A 22730-nucleotide genomic window follows, 5' to 3' on the forward strand; every position below is an offset into this window, starting at 1 on the left:
CATATAAAACTGAAGAAAACAAGACCCTGATTGTAGTTGTAGTAAAATTAATGTAAAGAAATTAATATGGTTGTTTGAAGTACCTGTAATGTTATTTAATGTTAATAAATGGAGCAATATAAGTAGCTAACCATTAATGGTAAAAAAAAGTGAGACTGCGCGTATGTAAGTGCGCACATGTGAACATGTGAAAACATATCGTCATTACTCTACATGAGAATATGAAAGCAACACTTATTTACTGCTCATATATATTGAAGGGTTAAATGTTGTACTCTGTATAGACAAGGAGAGAGAGAGAGAGAGAGAGAGCAGCCGAACTGCCGGATGTAAACACACCTTAATTTCCGGCGATTCTGTTGTTGTTGTTTTTTACGGGGATTAGCCCACCCGGGCATAGGTCACTCACCCACATTGGAGCTTGAGGAGCAAAAATTTAATACTCCTGTAATAATATTTCAGATAAAAAAAACAGAAGCTGCCTATCTACCTATTGGACAAACTAAAATCGTTCCGGACCACAGAATGCCGGACTAGAGAGGTACAACCTGGACTACACATATTACAGTACTCATTTATGAACAACAATTTCAACTTCAACATCAAGATCTCTGATGATGATGATATGTGGCATTCACCCTCATTATGTGGTCAATATGCGCTAGTACAGTATGTGTAACCTCCATATAACGAACTCTCATCTCAATATAGTTCGTTAAATAGAGGTTTCACTGTCCATGAGTCAGCTTGGTTGGCAAACACAGTCATCACCACCAACAGTCATCACCACCAGCACCACCAACAGTTACCACCACCAACAGTCATCACCACCAGTCACTCATTGCCAATTTCTCTTCATATTTGGACAATTAAATAAAACAATTAGTTACTAGATAAACACATTTCATATCTTATAATTGTTTAAATGTTTCGTAAATTATTATTATATTTTGCTATGTACAGTAGAATTGTGTTTGAGAAATAATTTAGTGTTTTGTGGTGGGTTATACTGTACTACAACACTTGTACTTATAACCATCAACAAAACACTCCCTTAAACAGAAACACTAAACAGAACTAAAAAAAAAACTGTTTGATGGAGACTAACTTCCTTTTCTTCCCGGCATTTGACTCTTTATTCGTGGTCTTCACAACACACAGTGCAGGTCTTTACGACAGTCGATATTATTTTACTTTTCAACTTTTCCGAAGACATTTGTCGTGAGAAGACTCCGTAACAGTTGCTACAAAGGTCAACGTAGGGGGTGGGGGAAGTTCACTGTGTACGTATGTTACACTATGTGACGGGGAAGGTCTGTGTAGAGAGGTCGGACGGCGCGGGTGAGGGCCGAGGGAGTGATGACGTCAGATGATCGACTCCGCCTGCGTCTCCTTGTACTCGACAGGCAGAGCCCAGTGTTACCCAGGCCATTGTGTGTACACTGTCTGAGGGTTTAACTCTGAGAAGCACAAGTCCCAAATGTTATGAATATCTGAAAACTATAAAAGGAATCCCGAGTAAAACAACTCTTAAAGAACGGGCCAAGAATTTGTTATTCAAACGTGGCATCTTACACTCTGTGCTGTCACTCATGAACACAAAGTCTGACACTTTAGTCCACTTGATAGGTTTGCCGTGATATCATTAGATGAAATGGCCATTGCGAGTAAATTGAGTTATGACAAAGGTAAGGATATCCTATATAAACCTCATGAGAAAGTCCAGGTCGTCATGCTTGGCGGGCTGGTAGGCAGTTGGAAGCAGCCAAATTTTTATGACTTTGATGTCCCAGATATACAAAAGATCTTGTTAACTTTAATAGAAGAGCTTGAGCATGAAGGTCACCCTGTCGTTGCAATGGTGCAAGACGTAGGGTCCAGTAACCTTAAGGTGTTGACAAAATTTGACATTGATCCTGTTGGAAAAAAAGAAATTTTCATTCCAAAACCCGAGTCATGATCGGGATAAATTCTCAATTCAGGATTTTACCTCAAGACTGGAAGCTTTATAACTGATTCCTGTATTTGGGAAATGATGACAGCAAGTAAGAAAGAGTTTGGTTTAGAATACAAACTATGTGAAATGAATTTAAATGTATGGGAGGGAGGGGGGGGGAGGGCAGCAATGACAGCAGGTTAAATATGAAGACCAAATGTTGTCAAAAACTTGTTCTATCTCACTGAAATATATTGGAGAGTAGAAATTGGAAGGGACGAAAGTGGCCAGACCTTTTACGACGCCCTTTTAGATAGTCCCTCTTACTATAGCTACATCTTTCTCAACTAAACCTTCCCATACCAGGAGAGAGAGAGAGAGAGAGAGAGGCCAGCCAGCTATATTTCATGCGACGTCACAGTGCAGAGCAAACAAAAACTAGACCACTGTCGGTCCGACCTCTCTACACTGACTTTGGTGAGACACAAACAATTGAGCAAGAGTGCCTGGGTAACTCAGTGGCACAAGGGTCTACTGTACATGTTCCAAGCTGTTAATTATTACACTACTTATGACGAGGGAATAACTGTACACTCGTTGAGAAATAAAACACAATAACTGTCGCTAATTTATACAAAGTACACATTCAACTCTTAACAGTAGTAAAATGCCAATGTTATTATTATGTAGTAATGCTGGGTAGCCATTGGTTAAAATATAAATAAAAATAAAAAAACAACACAACAGTAAAATTAATAATCTAGCCGGGAGCCGAAATGACGAAAATTGTAAGTCTAAAGCCTTAAAGGATTTTTGGCCAAAAATACTTTTTCTCTCTGAACTAAAATTTAATGTGCCTAACTATTTAAGTACATCCAGAATAATACACAAGCACCAAGAAATGACCTCGAAAACCCATAAGTGGCGAGTAATTAGCATTGCAAAAGTAATTAAAATATTCTAAAAATCATTTGAACATTTTCTAAAAGCCATTTGAACAAGTTATAATCAAGATATCAAATTTTGGTTAACAGATCCTTAAGCAGCACATTCAGGAGTACCTAATTCAGGGCTATGGAGTCGGAGTCGGAGGAAATTTCGGCTTGTGGTGTCGGAGTCGGAGTCGGTAAAATTGTCCAGACTCCGATTCCGACTCCGACTGAAGCTATTCTGTTCCTAAGAACAAATATATGAACTCAGGCATATTCATTGCAGTGATTCCACTGATCCCACTAATTTTCTTAAATTATTAAAAGAATTTATTTCCATTTTATAAGCATTATTATGAATTTATTGTAGCAGGCACAGTATAGCACTATAATTTTGGACGATAGTCTCTTCTTTACCATTTGAAATTTTGAATTATATCAAATTTTGTTTCGTTGAAAACTGCACAGAGGCTCTCAGCTACAAAACAATTAGCTACAACCTGTTTTTGGTGAGATTAAGGCAAATTTAATTTAATAACTTAATCATGTAAGGTTTATCCATTTTCCTTAATAAGGTATTCATTTCTTTAATGTACATAAATATATAACTTTACTTTAAAAGGAATTGTAGGATCATCATTTAGATCCACATCAGATTATGAGCTTAAACAAAATTCATATGCTGAGATCGAACTTTTAGATATACATGTAAATGGTGTTTTCTAGTTAATATCTTGAATTCTTAATAAATTTATTTTTCTTTTGATTGAAACTTTGAAAGTCAAGCCTATCATCTTTTTGTAGTTCTTAAATATCGTCCAGATCATTAATAAAGCTGTAGCAGTATAGCCACGGTGTTTTACTTTTTACCTATGCAGGTTACAACATACAAATTACAATTAGGATGGTAGAAATAGTTGTTACAAATAGGCCAAGGAGTCGGAGTCGGAGTCGGAAGCATAAAAATTTGAGGAGTCGGAGTCGAAGGTTTTGTCTTCGACTCCACAGCCCTGTCTGCAGATGTGACGCCACAATGCCGCATGTTTTCTTTGGTGATTGTAGTTTTTAGAAAAATGGTGCAGGTCTATTTTAGTTATTCATGCATATTTACAAATTAAAATGTATACATTATCCCTTGGTATTCAGGGAGTATTGTGTAACAAAAAAATTCAATATCAATGTCGTGAATGAATAAAAATGTTAATATTCACACTTTATGAAAGATTTGATATTAAAATTCATTACAGTAGAGTATATAAAGAAGACACAAACACAATATGAACCCAAGCAATGATTACCTCCCTCTAACAATTCCCTACACGGGTAACCACGTCCAGAGTTGATGTAAACCCCCTTGTGCTCTTGGCTTGAGACACCACAATGAGAGCGCTGTTGGAGGGCGTTACCTGAATTTGTTTTCATTACATTTAGTTTTGAAAATAAGCACTGTGTATCAGCATTTGATGATGGTTGGGACAATACTGTACTGTACCTGTCAGAGAAATTGTTAAAAGACCAGGAATTTCCTTGATCCCTCAAAATCTTCAACTTCCATTATATTTCTATAAAGTGTACATTATTATCTCACAATTAGTGTCTTTCAGCTCTTGTAACATTCTGATAATTTAAATTCTCCACTTATCATCCAGCAGGTATTTATAAAGTCTTTAATATCCAAAAACTAACATTTGTCACTTTTGTTGACTCCTTCTACATTCATAAAGTTTACTCAAGTGATTTTAAGTTGATGTAAATCACTGTATTTAAGTGTATAACATTATTATTCTACTAAAATTATTAAAAAAATTATGTGATAAAAAATTTCTCATGCTCAAGTGTGTGACGCTTGAGATTGTTCTTGGGAAAAATATGTTTCCCACGTCCATTACATTTAATGGGAAAAGTTTCCAAGCATCTAAACTATGCATCTTGCACAGACAGACACAAACCCACATCCCCAGAATGTTTCTGGGTGCTAAGGAATGTTTTTCGAAAGTCAAAACTACCAGAGTCTGTCAAAGCAGTTCTAACTAAGTTAGAAACTCAATTTCTTTACTAGAATAATCCAAAATAGTTTATCTTAAAGTTTGGTCAAGTAAATATAATTAAAAAATAAAAATCTTTATGATATGGATGTGAATGAATCTGTGTGTTAAAGCGAATACTTGGAATTTTCCACTCCCATAGAACTGTGGGGGATTTGGGAGCCTAATGTAACTGACCAGACCTGATGCACTGTCAGGTGGAGGCTAGGGTGGGGATTATTGGTCTTGTATTTCTGGCCTTTGATGCAATGTCCGTTCACCCATTTTTAGTACCGTAGGAAATATTGATGTTATTAGAAAATTAACCCATATACAGTACAGTATATGATAATCTCGTCACCATTGAGACGTAACGTATAATTGAAAATTGTTGTGAAAGTCAACGTTTGGTTAGTGCAGTAAACTAGGATATTTCAAAATTAAACTGGATTTAAACGTTATATTCAAGCCAGGCTATCTTACAGACTTGTCCATACTAGATAAAATAAACGATAACAAGAATACTAATAAAAATAATACTAACAAATACGTTTTTCATAGCTAAGGTAAACTGAGAAAAAACACTTGCACTCAAAACATCAAAAATTTATTATCTCCAAAAAATAAAAATAAAATAAAAAGGAGTTACAGAACCATGATTATAGACGATAGAACAGGCATGTTCTCTGTAACTATAGTGTCAAAGATTAATAAATGCTCAAAGCTCCTTAAACCTACCGTCTCGGAAGTAAAATGAAGTGACAAATTATAAGCTGTTGATCTTTTACTTCCACTCTCTCGACAGCTGAAGTAAAAATTCCGACAATTTTTAGATGCAGGGCGGGTCGTGGGTATGGTTGTTCGTCCATGGGTATGGTTGTCCGTCCATGGGTATGGTTGTCTGTCCATGGGTATGGTTTTTCCGTCCATGGGTATGGTTGTCCGTCCATGGGTATGGTTCTCCGTCTATGGGTATGGTTGTCTGTCCATGGGTATGGTTGTCCGTCCATGGGTATGGTTGTCCGTCCATGGGTATGATTGTCTGTCCATGGGTATGATTGTCTGTCCATGGGTATGGTTTTCCGTCCATGGGTATGGTTGTCCGTCCATGGGTATGGTTTTTCCGTCCATAGGTATGGTTGTCCGTCCATAGGTATGGTTGTCTGTCCATGGTATGTTTTTTCCGTCTATGGGTATGGTTGTCTGTCCATGGTATGGTTTTTCCGTCCATGGTATGTTGTCCGTCCATGGGTTGTCCGTCCATGGGTATGGTTCTCCGTCTATGGTATGGTTGTCTGTCCATGGGTATGGTTTTTCCGTCCATGGGTATGGTTGTCCGTCCATGGGTATGGTTCTCCGTCTGGGTATGGTTGTCCGTCCATGGGCATGGTTTTCAGTCCATGGGTAGGGTGTCCGTCCATGGGTTTGTCCGTCCATGGGTAGGGTTGTCCGTCCATGGGTAGGGTTGTCCGTCCATGGGTATGATCCGTCCATGGGTATGGTTCTCCGGTCCGTCCATGTATGGTTGTCCGTCCATGGTATGGTTGTCCGTCCATGGGTATGGTCCGTCCGTCCATGGGTATGGTTGTCCGTCCATGGGTATGGTTGTCCGTCCATGGGTATGGTTGTCCGTCCATGGGTATGGTTGTCCGTCCATGGGTATGGTTGTCCGTCCATGGGTATGGTTGTCCGTCCATGGGTATGGTTGTCTATTCTTTTTTGCACTTTGTGTCCATTAGTCAACATGGTGAAAATTTTGTGAATAATTATTTGTTTCTTAACATTACTGCTGGCTTCTAATGCGCTTTAACTCCTCGTTATTCTCCACTCTTTTCTGTTTGTATTCCGTCATCTTTGTTTTGTCTAGTTCTATCTAACCTGTGAGGATAAAAAGGATTTAGATTATTTAAGTCCCCCCAAAAAAAATCTTCGTGGTAAAAAGAAAACGTGATTTAATTGTATAAGTTTCCAACATATATACAAGTGTAATAGATTAAGCATCAATGATACAAAATTCATATCCTGTCCAATATATTCTTTGACCAAATTTAAATGCAGAGAAACTATCAAGTAAATGCGAAAAGGACCTGGGTGTGTTTGCTGACAATGAACTGAAGTTCTCGGGCCATTGCGAGAAGAAAGTAAATCAAGCAACCAAATTATTAGGTCTTATAAGAAGGTCGTTTAGATATCTAGATAGTTCGTCCCTCGTAACGATCTTCAAGAGTGAGGTGCTTCCCCATCTGGAGTACTGTAACCGCGTCTGGTCCCCGAAGATATGCTAGGGACTATCAGTTGATTGAAAATGTCCAAAGGAGGGCCACCAGACTGATGCCTGCACTTCGGCACCTCAGCTACCCAGAGAGATTAGAGCGCCTGCAACTGCCTAGATTATACTACAGACGGGAAGGGGGAACTAATTGAGGTGTATAAGCATCTCGAGGGGCACTACTCAGTCGAGTGTCCACACCTGGAGCTGGCGGACGCTCACCACACAAGGGGTCACAGCTCAAAGTTGAAAAAGCAGTAAGTCCAGAAAACTGTGAGGGCGAACTTTTTTGGAGTGAGTGTTGTGAACTCTTGGGACAGCCTGCCAGAGAGTGTTGTGACGGTACCGAGTGTGAGCTGTTTCAAGACCAGACTTGACCAACACTGGAGCAGGTTCAGATACATTCAGGAGCCAGTGCATGCCCAGTACTTGCCAATAGTGCGTAACAGAGACGTGACCAACCGCCCAAGCAGCTAACGTGCCAATCAGTGGGGCAGAGGTTAAAGTGATAAAAGTAAAAAGTAAAGTGCTCGTATATGATTTTACACACATAACATTATGTTTGTGTGATTGTTGATAATATTATAGTATCTATCGGTCAATATCGTTTTACAATTTAACCTAATCATAAAATATAATTATTTTGAAAATGGAGTTTTGCTTAGGATCGCAACTCGTTTACTAAAAGATGAATCATAGTGAAATTAGAAAACGGACAGTGGTTGAACAGAATTGTGTAGGAAAAGGATGAAGTTTCTGGTTACTAAATTTCTCTCTCTCGCCCATACACCTTCAAATTGTCCACTATAACCACCGCAATAACTATTACTACTTCTGCAATAACCATTAGCTATAACCACTCAACCTCTCCTGGCCAACCTAACCACACATACACACGCACACCCACACGCACACACCATTACTCACCCACTAGCACAGAGTGTCGTCCAAGATCACACAGCATCCACAGGGGGAGGAGGCTGTGGTGTCAGGGAAGAATTGATAGCAGAGTTCTTGGTAAGATGGCGGGAGGCAGAAGGAGGAGACGTCTGCGATGGCATTGTAGGAGCCGTTGAGGTCACACTGGCAGGAGTAGTGCTGGAGTGTTGTGGCGTTGATGCATTGAGACCTCACTAACCTCTGTCCGTGGTAGAGACAGACAGGTATGTAAGCAAAAGTAGATAGATAGACAGATATAAATACACACAGAAAGAACCCAGACAGACAGGCCATTCCCTCTTCTAAATGCCACATAAATTACGGGACCGTCAAGGTATTGAGAGAGAGAGAAAGGGAGAGACCTCAATCAGGCCTCACCATAAAGTAGCTGTGCCTTCGAAAAATCTTTACTAGAATGTTCGTAAGAAGTTACTCCAACATCTAACATCTTACTCTATCTTTCGTGCCATTTGTGAGTGATCTCGTGCAATTGTCTCCATATATAACACGTACAGTAGCTGGCATCTTTTGAGATATGTGGCATCACTGTTTGCTTATATCATAGTCAAACTAGCATAATGGGCAGAACTACCCTCATTATAGTAACCAGAGCAAGTATATGCGCATTTCCTGCAAGGTTATAGTTTTAATATAGATTACCATGTTGAATGTCTTTGGCTCCTATTTGTTGTCTGGTGGGCGGTGATGCCACTATAACCGTTATAAAAGGAAGCAACTGAACCAATACTGACCTTGAGCACAGGACTCAGAGGCTCTGGCAGAGTGAGTGTGACCCCGACAGCTATCAGCATAAGTAGGAATGTGGTCATTACGCGCCCCATCATGTCTTAAGAGCTCAGTGATGAAGATCTGGAAAATTTATCATTACTATTATTATCATCATTGTTATCATTATTATTATAAAATGAAAACTTACCTGGTACTATAAAACACGAGACCCTGTATCAGCTGCAGAAGAGAACTTGGTAGTACGATATTCTGGTTGAGCCAAGATTCTTAAAAACTATACCACTTTACTTTTACTTTAATCCTTTTCGCCATTGATCGGCTCGTTAGCTGCTTGGGCGGTCACGTCTCTGTTACGCAGTGTTGGCAAGTACTGGCTCCACAATGTATCTGTACCTGCGCCAGTGTTGGTCAAGTCTGGTCTTGAAACAGCTCACACTCGGTGCCGTCACAACTCTCTCTGGCAGATTGTTTCAAGAGCTCACAAATCTCACTACAAAAAAATTGTCCTCACAAATTTATGAATTTGTAGTGACTTCAACCTTGAACTGTGACCCCTTGTGGGGAGGGCATCCACCAGCTCCAGCTATGGACACTCGACCGAGTAGTGCCCTCTGAGATGTTTATACACTTCAATTAGGTAACCTCTTGCCTGTCTATAGTATAAGCTAGGTACAGTAGATGCAGAAGCTCTACTCTCCCTGGGTAGCTGAGGTGCCGAATTGCAGGAACCAGTCCTTTGGACATTTACAGTCATGATCTAATCAAATTTACTGTGGAATTAGAGCATGACTGTAAATTGCCATTCCTAGACTGTCTGATCCACAGAATAGGTAACACCTTTAAGTTCAGTATTTATAGGAAACCTACTAATGCGTGTTCATCATTCATTATTATTCTGCCCACCATAACAGAGTCAAACAGTCAGTATTTTCATCAATGTTTTTACGTGCTTTGAGAATTTGCAGTCCGGAATTCATTGATGAGGAATATAAATATATCTATAATATTGGCTTGAACCTTAAATACCCTACATCTTTTATAGACAAATGCCTTAACATTACTAAGAAATCTTTTTATAGAACCGATCCCAAGCCCACCCATGACCATAAGAATATCTTAGTATTACCATTTCACAAAATTTTCTCTCAAATTCCTTTACAACTAAAAACCTGGAACGTCAATGTGGCATTTAAAAACTCATGCACTGTTAAACAAATGTTAATCAAGAACTTCCCCAACAATACAGGCGGCTGTATTTATAAAGTTCCTTGCAAGGAATGTAATATGTTTTACTTAGGCCAGACAGGTAAAGATCTTGTAACTAGACTTAAACAACATAAATTTAGTGTTAGGACAGGCCAGGAATCCAATGTTCTGTTTGTTCATTTGAGGGATAATAAGCATTGCATTGACTGGGATAATGCCTCCTCAATATTACCTTGTAATTCAATTGACAGAAGGAACATTATAGAATCCAGTCTCATTAAACATACTGAATCCGTCAACATGAATTTGAGTAATGGTATGTACAAACTGGACAATTTTGTAATTAAGAAGATTTGTAACCAGGTGAGAAGGTTGGGTCACCTTATCCTCTGACCTGACCACCAACCGTTGTGTGCTATTTAAAGATTAGTAGGGTCATTACCTAATACCTGACCATTGTGGACCTGGTCTCACCCTCCTCTGTATATATACACCTTGGTTAGTATTTCTCTTTAGTCTGTACTCACCCCTGAAGATGTGAATTACACGAAAGCGCTTGGGAACTTCGTGTGAGCTCTTTCGAGACCAGACTTAACCAACACTGGAGCAAGTTAAGATACATTCAGGAGCCGGTGCATGCCCAGTACGTGTCAACAGAGGCTTGACCGACCGCCCAAGCGGCTAACGAGCCGGCCAGTGGCGAAGAGGATAAAAGTAACTATGGTGGTTATGGTTCCTTTAGTAGTAACATTAGCTATGGTAATGAGGCTTAGGATAATTATGCATTTGCATATGTGCATATGCAAATGCATATTTAAGCCTTTTTTGAGCTAAAGTGCATATTCATATTTTTTTTGTTTTTATAAGGCACATATTTGGAAAATTCCAAAATATTATAAAACATTCTTCAACCTCAAGGGACAAAAAATTCGCGAGCATAACAGCAACGCTGGGGCAGAAATTACTGATATTTGAAATATAATAAATGTCCATTTTGTTGCACTAATACAAAATCGAAAATACGCGATTTTGTTTTAGCGTCATAATATCCAAAAGGAACATACGTAAGTGATGTTTATATAGCTCAACATTAGGCTGTGGTTAGCTAGGCCGTGATTGGCTGGTCAGTGGACATGAACTGTACGTGATGGGTTCGTGTTCAGCCAGGCAGGGTATAGATGCACAGGCTCCATTAGTTCCCTCCTGACACTCTTTTGTTCTTCTGTTTTCTTAAAAGGAAAATACTTTTTTCAGTATTGTTTATTAAATTACTTTATGTCAGTATAGTAATGTTTTTTGTATTTAATCCTTCTTTAAAAAATCCTACTTCGGCGACATCGTGTCTGGGAAAGTAAATTTACTGAGAAAATGTACAGAAAAGGAGTCATTAGCTTAGTAGTTATTATTTATTAACATATTTTATAGTGCATATTTTCTCAGTTTTTACTGCATATTTGCATGCATATTTAGCCATTTTTAAATGCATAATTATCCTAAGCCTAGACTAATGAAGTTAACTAAAACAAGTTTAAAAGGTGTGGTACTATTACCTAATAATGTTAGCTATGGTAGTGAGATTTAAGGGAGCTCGAAAGAGGAGCAGGGATAGAATATGAAATTAAAACCGATGACAGACTTTCAGTATTGTTAGAGGGTGACTCTGATAAACAAGAACCAGGACAACAATTTAATAATTACAAAGAAGTAGTGTGGTGTTATAGGCGAATGTCAACAATAAGTTACACCGACAGGAAAACAACCGAGGTACTATGTTTCGCAAAAACGTCAAGAGAAATACTTGAAATGTACAGAGAAAAAAAAAAGAAAATTTAGATACTCTGATCAGGGGAAAATAATAGAAATATTAATGGACACAGTTGAGGGGAGGAGATCCAGGGGAAGGCAAGGCAGAGACTGGGATGGATGAATGAAATTATACCTGAGTCCCCAGAGATATACAAAATCTTGGGGGTTTGGTAAAAATAGCCCGAGAACCTTTAGTGTGGAGTACTGTGGTCGCCAACCCTCAGATATGAGGATGATACTCTGATTAATTGATTGCTGGTAATGAGAAATCTATGGCAGTGAACAATGATAGTACCTGTGTCGGGGAGGCTGATGGCGGAGGTAGACAGGTGAGGTATTGACGCTGGAGGCAGGAGAGGACAAGTAACAGGTGGTGGTCCCTAACACACACTCCATGCGTCACTCACCCACACTTGGTGGTGGTGTGTGAAGGGAAGGGGGGGGGTAGGGTGTACAGGAAGGGAGAGAAGTGACAGGTGAGGTTAGGTAAGGGGAGGGAGAGAGTTAGGGGAGGAAGGAAGACAGGGAGAACGGCAGGAGTGAGGCAGGATGTATTTGTAGGGAGAGGAGCAGGGAGGGGGGAAGGAAGGGTATATAAGACGATTAAACACTGTCAAGAAATATATACAAAGTCACTGAGGTTATTCACAAAGCTTCAACTTCTATATGGAAGAGGATGTGTCAATTTGAAAATAATATGAAACACTATGGAAAATGACATGATTCTTAGCATTCGTTAGCAATTAGCATACATTTACCCGTGCTAATCAGCGAGTAGTTCACCTGTCCAGGGATACATTCCACACCTGGTCCTATAAATGTTGAATAATCAATGGTTGGTGACGCGTTTAATAAATTACTGAAGCCCGATCATTAAAAATCGCATTAGTAAACAGCATGTATACAAGTCCAATAATAAGTGTCCAGATATGAACAAAGGAACATACAAGACAGCACTCATCACAAAAGACTTACAAAAAGCCTTCGACACAGTTTGGCACGACGGACTAAAGTATAAAATATGCACCAATTTTAACCTCCCTCAAAAATCACAGCAATTACTAGGCAACTTCCTAACAGACAGAAAAATGAGGATAAAATTCACACCTGCTCACTCGGACCACTTCACACTGCAAGCAGGAGTCTCACAAGGGTCAGTCCTGTCCCCCAACTCTATACATTCTTTACACAAATGACTTACCCGACCCCTTACACATCAACTCTCTGACAATACAGTAAGCCGACGATGTAACCCAACTAGTCAGACACATACGAGATCTCAACCACCTAACAGACAAAGCACACAGGGAACTAGAACAAGTTACACAATGGGAACTCCTTTGGCAAATACAAACTAACCCTAACAAAGCACAAATCACCTACTTCGGCACCAAAAGACGCCAACCACGTCACATGTACCTAAACCCTTCCATCGACAACCTTACACCCATTACTATCAAACAAACAAATAAAATCTTAGGAGTCACATTCAACAACACCCTCACCATGACACGCCACATCAAGATGAAGTCAGCAATCGCAAACGAAACACTCGGAAATATAAACAGAATCAGAACCGCATCAATCAAAACCAAAACACACCTATTCAAAGCCCTCATACGCCCACTATTGACATACGCACCTAACACACTCCAGCTAGCACCACCATCAAACGCCAAGTAACTTCATGTCAAACAAAACAAAGCACTAAGATTCATCCATAACACACACTGGTCATCCTTCATCCCAAATAGACGCCTACATGAACTCCGCTCCCTCCCTCCACTCAACATCTACTGGAAACAACTAGGAAACAAGCAAATAAAAACACTCCTCACTTCTTACCCTCAATGGCAGGAATACTTCGACAACATCATACTCCCACGCAGACTCAGAAACAGGAATCCCTCCATACTAAACAGACCAAACACACCACTCCCACCTCACCTATACTAGTAACAGCTAGATACAGTCACCCGATGCCCTTCCCTATACACAACCTAACTCCCCCGTAACCATACCCAACATCCTCCCCCGAAATCAAACCAAACACCCCTCCTTACCCACACCCAACCACTCCTCCCTAACCTAACATAGCCTATCCTAACTCACCCAACCTGTTAAAAAAAAACCTTACCCAACCTTCACTAACAACCCCCCACACCCCAAAAAAAAACCCCTAACAATCCCTCCAAACAAAAACCTAACATATCCATCCCATACCAACATACAGATGGCTTGGCCGCCTCCCTTAGCCAATGAGGTCGAGGAGGGGTGCATAGTACCTGTACACAAGCCCTCTCCCCCAAAGAATGAGACTATCCTCCCTCGAGAAATGGGGCTGTCCCTGCTCGGGCCTCAATGAATGAGACTATCCTCCCTCAAGGAATGGGGCTGTCCTTGTACAGTCGTGGCGTGACCACCCAAGGGAACAGACATGCCCATAGGTGCTCTTGGCTTCCCGATCGTCCCACCAAGGTCCCCTCTGCCGGCACGTTTTGCCAGCATGGGGGGTCGACATAAACGTCCCAGACGAGGCTCTCTCATAGACGCAGACATCTCTGATACTGATACCAACTCGCCTGGTCATACTGAATCCAACACCCTTCAAGAGTCAGACCCCAGTGATTATGACAGTGACGCTAATGTTTCTATGGGAAACGCTAACCACAGTAGAAACACCAATGCCATGGACCCTATCACCCTGCCCTCTGCCAAACAAACAAGTAAGCTGAATCTCCACTTCCCCAAGGACTCTGAAAACTGTAGAGGAACGCTTTAACTGGATGATGAAGTACTGCAGACAGCACGGTTTCAGCATTGAATTCCGACAAGGTAAGAACCGGAACTTTATCAAGTGTCAGACTCCTGAGGCCTATGAAACACTTAGTACTGTTGGCTTTGACGGGGTCGTCCTGCTGCCCCCCACTGTAGACGCGAATGAATGTTGCCACATCCTAGTGAAACGTTTCCCCTTATACGCTGACATCGAAGATGCGCGTGACTTTAACTCTAGTATACTGAGTATACGTCGCCATTACCGGGGGAGAGTTCCACAACCCGCTGTCATTGTCAAGTGGAAGGGAAGGGAGTGCCCACCCACTCTTACCCCCACTGTATGCAGAAGCCAATCATCCTGAGCCTGCATTTTGTGTTGTCTGTTCTCATTGGGGTCACAACTTCACTGCCTGCTGTCGTCGTGATCGGCCGAGATGTCGCTTCTGTTCACGTAACCACAACTCCGCCGCCTGTGCCCAGAAAATCAAAGACCACCTTAATAGTGGTGGGGTGGGCTATGTAATTAATCCCAGATGTTGTAACTGTGGCGGCCGGCACAATGCTGACTCACGACAATGCCCCAATCGCCCGTCTGTCCCAGGGGAAAAGCCTCCCCGAAGGCCAAGTCTACCACAACGCACCCCCCCCCCAGTCTTCCGGGCCACACCCCCCTGTGTACCCTGTGTCTCCAGCAACGCCTTCTTCAACAACACCTGCCTCTGCCTGGCCTCATCTGGCTACAACACAGCAGTCCCGGCCGTCTCCTAACTCAACTACTACTGGGCCTCCTCCTCGTCTCTACTCTGAGGCTGTCAGGCCTTGCGCTCCCACCGGTGCCCCCCCACAACCCCCCGCCAGTGACATGACACAGATCATATCCCTCTTCCAAGAATTTACCAACCGTATTGAAAAACTCTTCGCTACACTCTGTACCACCATCTCCCACCTACTCCTGCCCTCTGTTGCCACCCAGTCACTCCTCTCTGCTGGTTTGACACAAGCTGTTGGTCCCCCTGTGAGCCCCCCTGCTCACGGCCTACTCCACCGCCGGCGGCCTTCACTACTGGTGTAGTGCCTACCGGGCCTGCCCTGGTGTGTCCTGCTGCCCCCGAGCGAAGTCCTGCCCCATCCTCACAACACTTGGTGCCTCAACCTGTCCACCACCCACCGCAAGCCGCGCCCGTGTCTGAGCTGTCTCCACCAGGGCTACCTGGACCTGAGGACACTACCCCCGGCTACCTGTACCCCACCGACATGTCGACGAACACACCTTCACAATCACACTAAAAGGTGTGTCCCTCAATGTTGTCAATGCCTATGTGCCTCCCTCCACCCCTACTGTACCTGCCCCACCACACCATATCACCTCCACCCCCACTGTACTTCGCCACGCCTAGTACATTGGCAACCCTGAGCCTGGCCGCACTGTTTGTAAACTTTGTGGTCAACAGACTCTCACACCCTCTTTCACCACATCCTCATCTGCCCTATGACCTCCCCCTACAGGGGTGGCACCTCTTCCCTCCCTGACCAGATATCCCTCCTCCTAGTGACAGGCCTGGCACTTGACATTATTAGTGACCTGCCACATTTTGCCATAAACAGATAAATTGTACCGGGAATTTTCCCCCCACACACTCATCATTGTCACTTTATGTAACTTGCTGACAAAACCCATGACCCTTCAGGCCTTTTACGCCCTTAATGCACGAGTCATAAAGGCAAGCATGAACTCTGCATGCTTCCCAGTTGGGCACTCTAAACGCTTCTGCGCTTCACCTTGCACAGGATGTAAGGGGGGTGCCCGATAAACTAGCCCCCTCCGGGGCAATCTGTAATCTGTCCTTGTAGAGCAGGGGTCACCAAACTTTTTTCACAGTGGGCCGGATAACTGAAAGAATGACAAGCGCGGGCCGCATAATCATTCTGTTTAATACTTGCAAGCCAGAACGAAAGCTCTGGTAACGTCAGAGCGTAGGCGGAGCTACCACGAGCCGGGGAAGGACTTGGGTTCCGGCCCGCGGGCCGTAGTTTGGTGACCCCTGTTGTAGAGGAAGTGACACCAATGAGGTCCCGTGGGGAGTGCACAATACCTGCAAAAGCCCATCCCACAAATGCAGAAGACCTGTATAAGCCCAAGGGGAAAAAAATAAAATAAAATTAAATAAAGAATAAATAAATAAAATAACAACTCAACCAACCACTAACAAACCTACAATCCTCCCAAAACAAAAACTTAACATACCCAACCTTACTAAATACCCCCAAAAAAAATAATAATAAATACAAAATAAATAAATAAAACTTAAATCAACTCAACTATTCATTAACCACACAAAACAAATCACCCCTAAGCAATCCTACCACACCATAAATCAACAACAGACCTCCAGGCCTCCCCCAAACCAATCTCCAAACACAACAGCCCCCAACAATCTCCAAACTACAGCCCCCCCCACAACCAAACTCCAAACACAACATCCACACAGCAAACTCCAAACACAACAGCCCCCCACAACCAATCTCCAAACACAACAGCCCCCACCAATCTCCAAACACAACAGCCCCCACAACCAATCTCCAAACACAACCCCCCCAGACAACCAATCTCCAAACACAACCCCCCCAGACAACAATCTCCAAACACAACAGCCCCCTCCCCCAACCAATCTCAAACACAACAGCCCCCTCCCCAACCAATCTCCAAACACAACAGCCCCCACAACAATCTCCAAACACAACAGCCCCCCACAACCAATCTCCAAACACAACAGCCCCCCACAACCAATCTCCAAACACAACATCCCCCCCCCAGACAAAGCCTCACTGAAATACTTACAACTCTCCAGAACCAACCCAAACATACCCAACCTCAGTGACAACCCTTCTCAATAAAAACAACCAAACTCAACAACTCCTCCCTAAACAAAAACTATCACTCCACATATCAACTTACCGACACCAAAAGCCCAGCCCCAGATTACAATTAAACCAACCAACCTCTATACATAACACGTAACACCTCCAAAAAAAAAATCTCATTTTAATTTCCGTTCATAATTTGACAAAAAAGCTCAAATCTGTCTCCTGCTATTACTAAAAACTCTCCTACGATACGCTCATCCTTCCTTGCTACGAATACCTTGACATTTCAAGCTCAAAGATTCAAAACTCTTCCTCCAACTCGCTCCGTTCCTCTTTGACATAGCTCAAAGACTTTACCTTCACCTTTCTCCAAACAACTCTACAACTATCTACATTCCACTTTCCCCTTCCTTGATGTTATATGTAGTGATGATTAGACAATAATATAATAACAGTTTAATGTTAAAAAAATATACTTTGCTGTGCCGTTGTAGTGAAAAATATGGTGGAACTTACATACATCGTTAATGAACTATTGATGGAAGAAGTTTTGGGGACTGAACAGTGAGAATGTGGAGCCTCCTGGAGGGTGGCGTCCTACCGTGGCCTAGCGAATGAGCCGCCCGGAGCGGACAGTCGGTCACAGGAAACAGATCAGGAAAGGGAATCCCGTCTTAATGCTGACAGATAGCAAACAGCAGAAAGGCCTTCTCTAGAAAATGATCAAGTGCATGAAATTCGTTTGAATGTTAATACACAGAGTGCTGCGGGATCCAGAATTCTAAGAAAGAATACAGTGGCATCCACTTGCAAGAGCAGCATTTAACTATGACAATGAGATAGAATATGAAAAGTATCCCTCTGTTGTCATTGGCAACATGGATAAGAAATGTGAACACTGTGGTGCAAAGAAATATAAAGGAGACTCTGCTGGACTGTGCTGCTCTCATGGGAAAGTACGACTGGCAAATTTGGAAAACCACCACAACCATTGAAGACTCTCATGCTGGGAACAACACCAAAGTCAAAACACTTCTTGGAAAATATACTGAAGTACAATTCATGCTTCCAGATGACATCCTTTGGAGCTACCAGAGTAGTTCGTGAGCACGGATACATGCCAACATTCAAAGTCCAGGGTCAAGTCTATCACAAAGCAGGATCCCTCTTACCACTGGACGATGAGCAGGCAAAGTTCCTCCAAAACTACTTCATGGGAGATCATGAAAAGCAGACTACTATCAGGTGTGGCAATACTTAATGTGTCAGACATGACATTGTCCTATCTATCCAAGAAATGCTACATGAGCGCAACACGTATGTACAATCATTTAAAAATGCCCCCCTGGAAAACATGCCTTCTGACGAGTACAAAGTCAGGTTCAAAGCAGACACGACCTCTAAGGGAGAACATGAAAGAAGATTCAATGCTCCTGTAGTTGATGAAGTAGCCATCCTGATTGTCGGTCAAGAGTTTGAGAAACGAGACATCATACTCAAAATGAGAGACGATTCGCTCATAAGAAGAACATGATGCCACATGTACTGGAAGCTACAATACTGACAGGAAAAGCTAAAGGAGAGGACGTTTTTATACCAAGGAGACCTCTCATCACCACTGACCTAGCGAAAGAGCCGCCCGGAGGGCGGCGATTCCGCAAGTGATGTATAATTTTAATAAAATAATTTAAATATCTATAAAGGAATGGGAGAAAATACTTTAGTATATTTATATATACTAATAAGTAAGACACATATATTATACATACCCTACACGACGGCTGACGTGTGATGCTGTGCTGTAGCAAATGTTTAATGTTAGTATAATGATAGTGTAGGTTTATGAAATACCTAATTCCGAAGATTTGAGTGAAGAAAACATTTAACTTCTGGGAAGATTTTTTAAAATATGGCCACTCAATCCGTAGATGTTCACTAAGCGAGGCCAATCAGCTACGAAATATTCAGGGTCAATATCAGTACACGTGAGTGTAAGGGCCTGGGACTTAGGAATAGAAATCCCTTACCAGACTAAACAGGATCTTAATAAAGGAAAGTCAAGGACCAAGGTTTTCTGAGGAATAACAAACAACCGTTTGAGATTGACATCTCTTTACTATAAAAAATATAACACAAAACTCTGACACCACTCAACAAACATCAAATAATTACGGGAGTCAAACAATTAATGGAAGCAACAATTAATGGAGTCAAATAATTAAGGGAAGCAAACAATTAAAGGAAGCAAACAATTAAAGGTAAGCAGGTATTAGGCAGTTACCAAACAGGGAGGTACTACCGCCTGGGAAGATATTGGAAGCATAATGTGTTGTCTAATGGTAGACCCTGCTGCCATATGGCATCACGAAAATTGTGACCAAGTCCCAGGTTGCTGATCTGACTTTCTGCCTCATTTACACACAATTGCAGGGTCTCAATTGTTTCTCTTACTATTGACAACACAACATACATATATTGTTCCTCACTTTTGATTTTTTTTTCATTTTGTATTTCTGTATGGTTCTTTATTATTATTATTACTATTACATTTTCGCCCCAGGCCCCGATGTGGGTCAGTGACCTGTGCCTGGGTGGGCTAATTCCCGTAAAAAAGAAAAAAAAATAATGGGAGTCAGCACTTAAAGGAATCAAACAATATATCAAACAATGAAGAGATATCTCCTACGACAGTGGCCCTGGGGAAGATTCCAGAACACAGTGATCCACTCTCAGGGGGGAAGCGTCCGTTCAACCTCACTCAAGCGACAGCGGCCGATGTCTTGATACAGCAGACGAAACACCGAGGGCACCGACGGTGGAGAGGAGCAGCTGTAGTGGTTGATGTCCAGAGAATTGACAGTCGACAGGTGAAGGTCTGGGAAAACAGCCCACGAGTCCAGGACCTATGATGAGATCACAGCCAGAATTTGACGAACAGCGGAGTAGCTAGATAGTGACTGTATGACGGCTGGGGTGAATCTCCCCGTGACACAGGTAGTCGCTGCCGTTCTCACCTCTGTCCAACCCCCCCAAGTGTTGGTCGCACCAGCAAACGAGAGAGTTAGCAGCGGTAAGGTCGTTTCCGCCCTTACACAGCTCCCCCAACAAAAATCTACTGTAAAGTAGATTAAAACTTAAGAGTAGTCCACAAAGCATAATCATCTTGCAACAAATGCTTAAATGCACATATCAAAATAAAGAAGGGTCACATAAAAGAATAGATGGAAACTTGATGTCCAAAACGTAAGGCCGTATCAAGGAACTGCATGTGGGATCCACTTCAGTCCAAGTTTAAGTTTGGGCCTATTTCCAGTCGTAGAGGATTCTTCTATCTCGTCAGGTGTTGGCAGCAACTGGCAACCGAGATCAACAGACTCTGGCGTCTGAACTCCACAGGAACTCTTGCAGGGTAGTGCCTCGACTAACTCCAGCTTAGGAACGTCGTCAAGGACACGAGCAATGTGGGTCCTGCAATTATATTGCCTTAACAAATTAGCTTGGTGTAATTTAGGCTTCTTAGAGAAAGGGGGTGAGAACGGTCCAACAAAATCTATGACTACCCGAGAAGATGGTTCTGCAACGACGGGTAAGGGTTCAAGTGGAACAGGACGGACGCTACCCTTGGCGGACATACGGGGGCACTGATCACAACTCCTACAAAAAGCTCTAATATCCGCTCCCATACCTGGCCAGTAAAACTGATCAGCAACCTTCCTATAAGTTTTCCTACGAGAACAGTGACTTGCTAGAGGGCTCTTGTGAGCTACAGAGAGAATGTTACTACGACAAACAGCAGGGACAACAAGTAAAACCGACCTACTTTGGCTGGTTGCTTGGATGACATATACCTACGAGCTTTGAGGTTTTGCAACACGTGGACCTTACACCATTTAAACATTACAGGTTGTTTAAACAGAGTGTTTTGGCTGTCTTTGCTGCAGATTGTCTACTTCCCGTGTGCACCCAGCAAGTCCTATTTATACAGGGCTTCCGAAGGTTTGACACACAGAAGGACCGGCATCTCATCAGTGGTGGAAGTATCCAGTGACCTCACGACCAGTAGTCAGCAATTTTGGTGGATAGTGGACTCCCCGGCATTGAAGTGGACTCGCCCGTCGCCATCTTGAAGCATCATTCAGTTGCGATATAACGAAGATAAGCACCTGACAGTGCGGCGGCCATTGACCCACTCACTCCGACCTTGAATCAGCTGTGCCAGTGGGGGGGACGGCTGAGTCTCACGGCTTCCGTTTTCTGCAATGACTGAGACCTCCGTTTATAGGTATACATTATAAATATATACCCACATTAACATATTCAATGACATAACTTCACACAGATAGACATCGAGTAGTTTATATCAATTATACTAAGTGTCTTACTTACTATTGATATGAATATATATACAAGAGATACTCACGTAATTAAAGTCCAGTATTAAGTTTCTCTCGTTCTTTAGTGATAATTTATTCATTTTACAGGTAACATATTTACTGTAAATGAGAGGCAAGAGTAATTTTATTTTCATGATATAACTTTTGATGTGATCCATTTCCTTATTAATGGACCCTTTTTTTAAGTCTACGTATGGGACCATTGCTGATTTGGCGGAGCATTATATTAGCGATTCAGATATTGCAGATGAGGTTAGATGAGCACGAAACACAGGCACAATCAAAGCTAGACACTTCTGTCAGGAGTAGTGAGAATATTATAGACCAATCATTTAACGATTTAAACCATCGAACCCTAAGGTCAAGTAAGAAGTATAATACGCCACCTGATTACTGGCAGGTTCTCCTTTCTCCTCCACAGAAAGACAGTATATCAGAAAACTTTTTATTACCTGCCCCATTAAAAGATCCCTCAGTTAGGAGTAAGTTAAATAGCATGGTTGCTTCTAACACTGACATGTCTACTAACCCCTCTATCATTATTCAGGTGTTACCGCGTGGTGACCGGATCCGTGATTTTACTGGGGAAGATTGGTACAGGGTAACTACATTTCTAAGAGCATGTGAGGATACCATGGGAAATGTTCAGATTACTACAGATCAGGTGAAGAAGTCGTTTGTTTGCTCTCATATCCCGCAAGATAGTTTTGAGAGTGAGCATCTGGACGCCAGCGGCTTGGCTGACCCGAGGTATCAATATTTCAGAAGGGATCTAATTGGTATTTTTGAGTCTGGTTCCCAGCTAAGACATTTACATTGATTGTTTAGGTGGCT

General features: G+C 42.1%; 1 long non-coding RNA gene across 1 annotated transcript; it reads right to left on the minus strand.

Moving 5' to 3' along the window:
- Nucleotides 1–6461: 6461 nt before the first annotated feature.
- Nucleotides 6462–12235, minus strand: LOC121858743. The gene is made up of 4 exons (XR_006087502.1): nucleotides 12155–12235; nucleotides 8850–8967; nucleotides 8086–8298; nucleotides 6462–6767 (listed from the first exon to the last, which is right to left on the minus strand). It is a non-coding gene; the product is annotated as an uncharacterized LOC121858743 (long non-coding RNA).
- Nucleotides 12236–22730: the final 10495 nt, after the last annotated feature.

The sequence above is a fragment of the Homarus americanus genome, unplaced genomic scaffold (genome assembly GCF_018991925.1).
Source record: "Homarus americanus isolate GMGI-L3 unplaced genomic scaffold, GMGI_Hamer_2.0 scaffold74, whole genome shotgun sequence".
NCBI lineage: Eukaryota > Metazoa > Arthropoda > Malacostraca > Decapoda > Nephropidae > Homarus > Homarus americanus.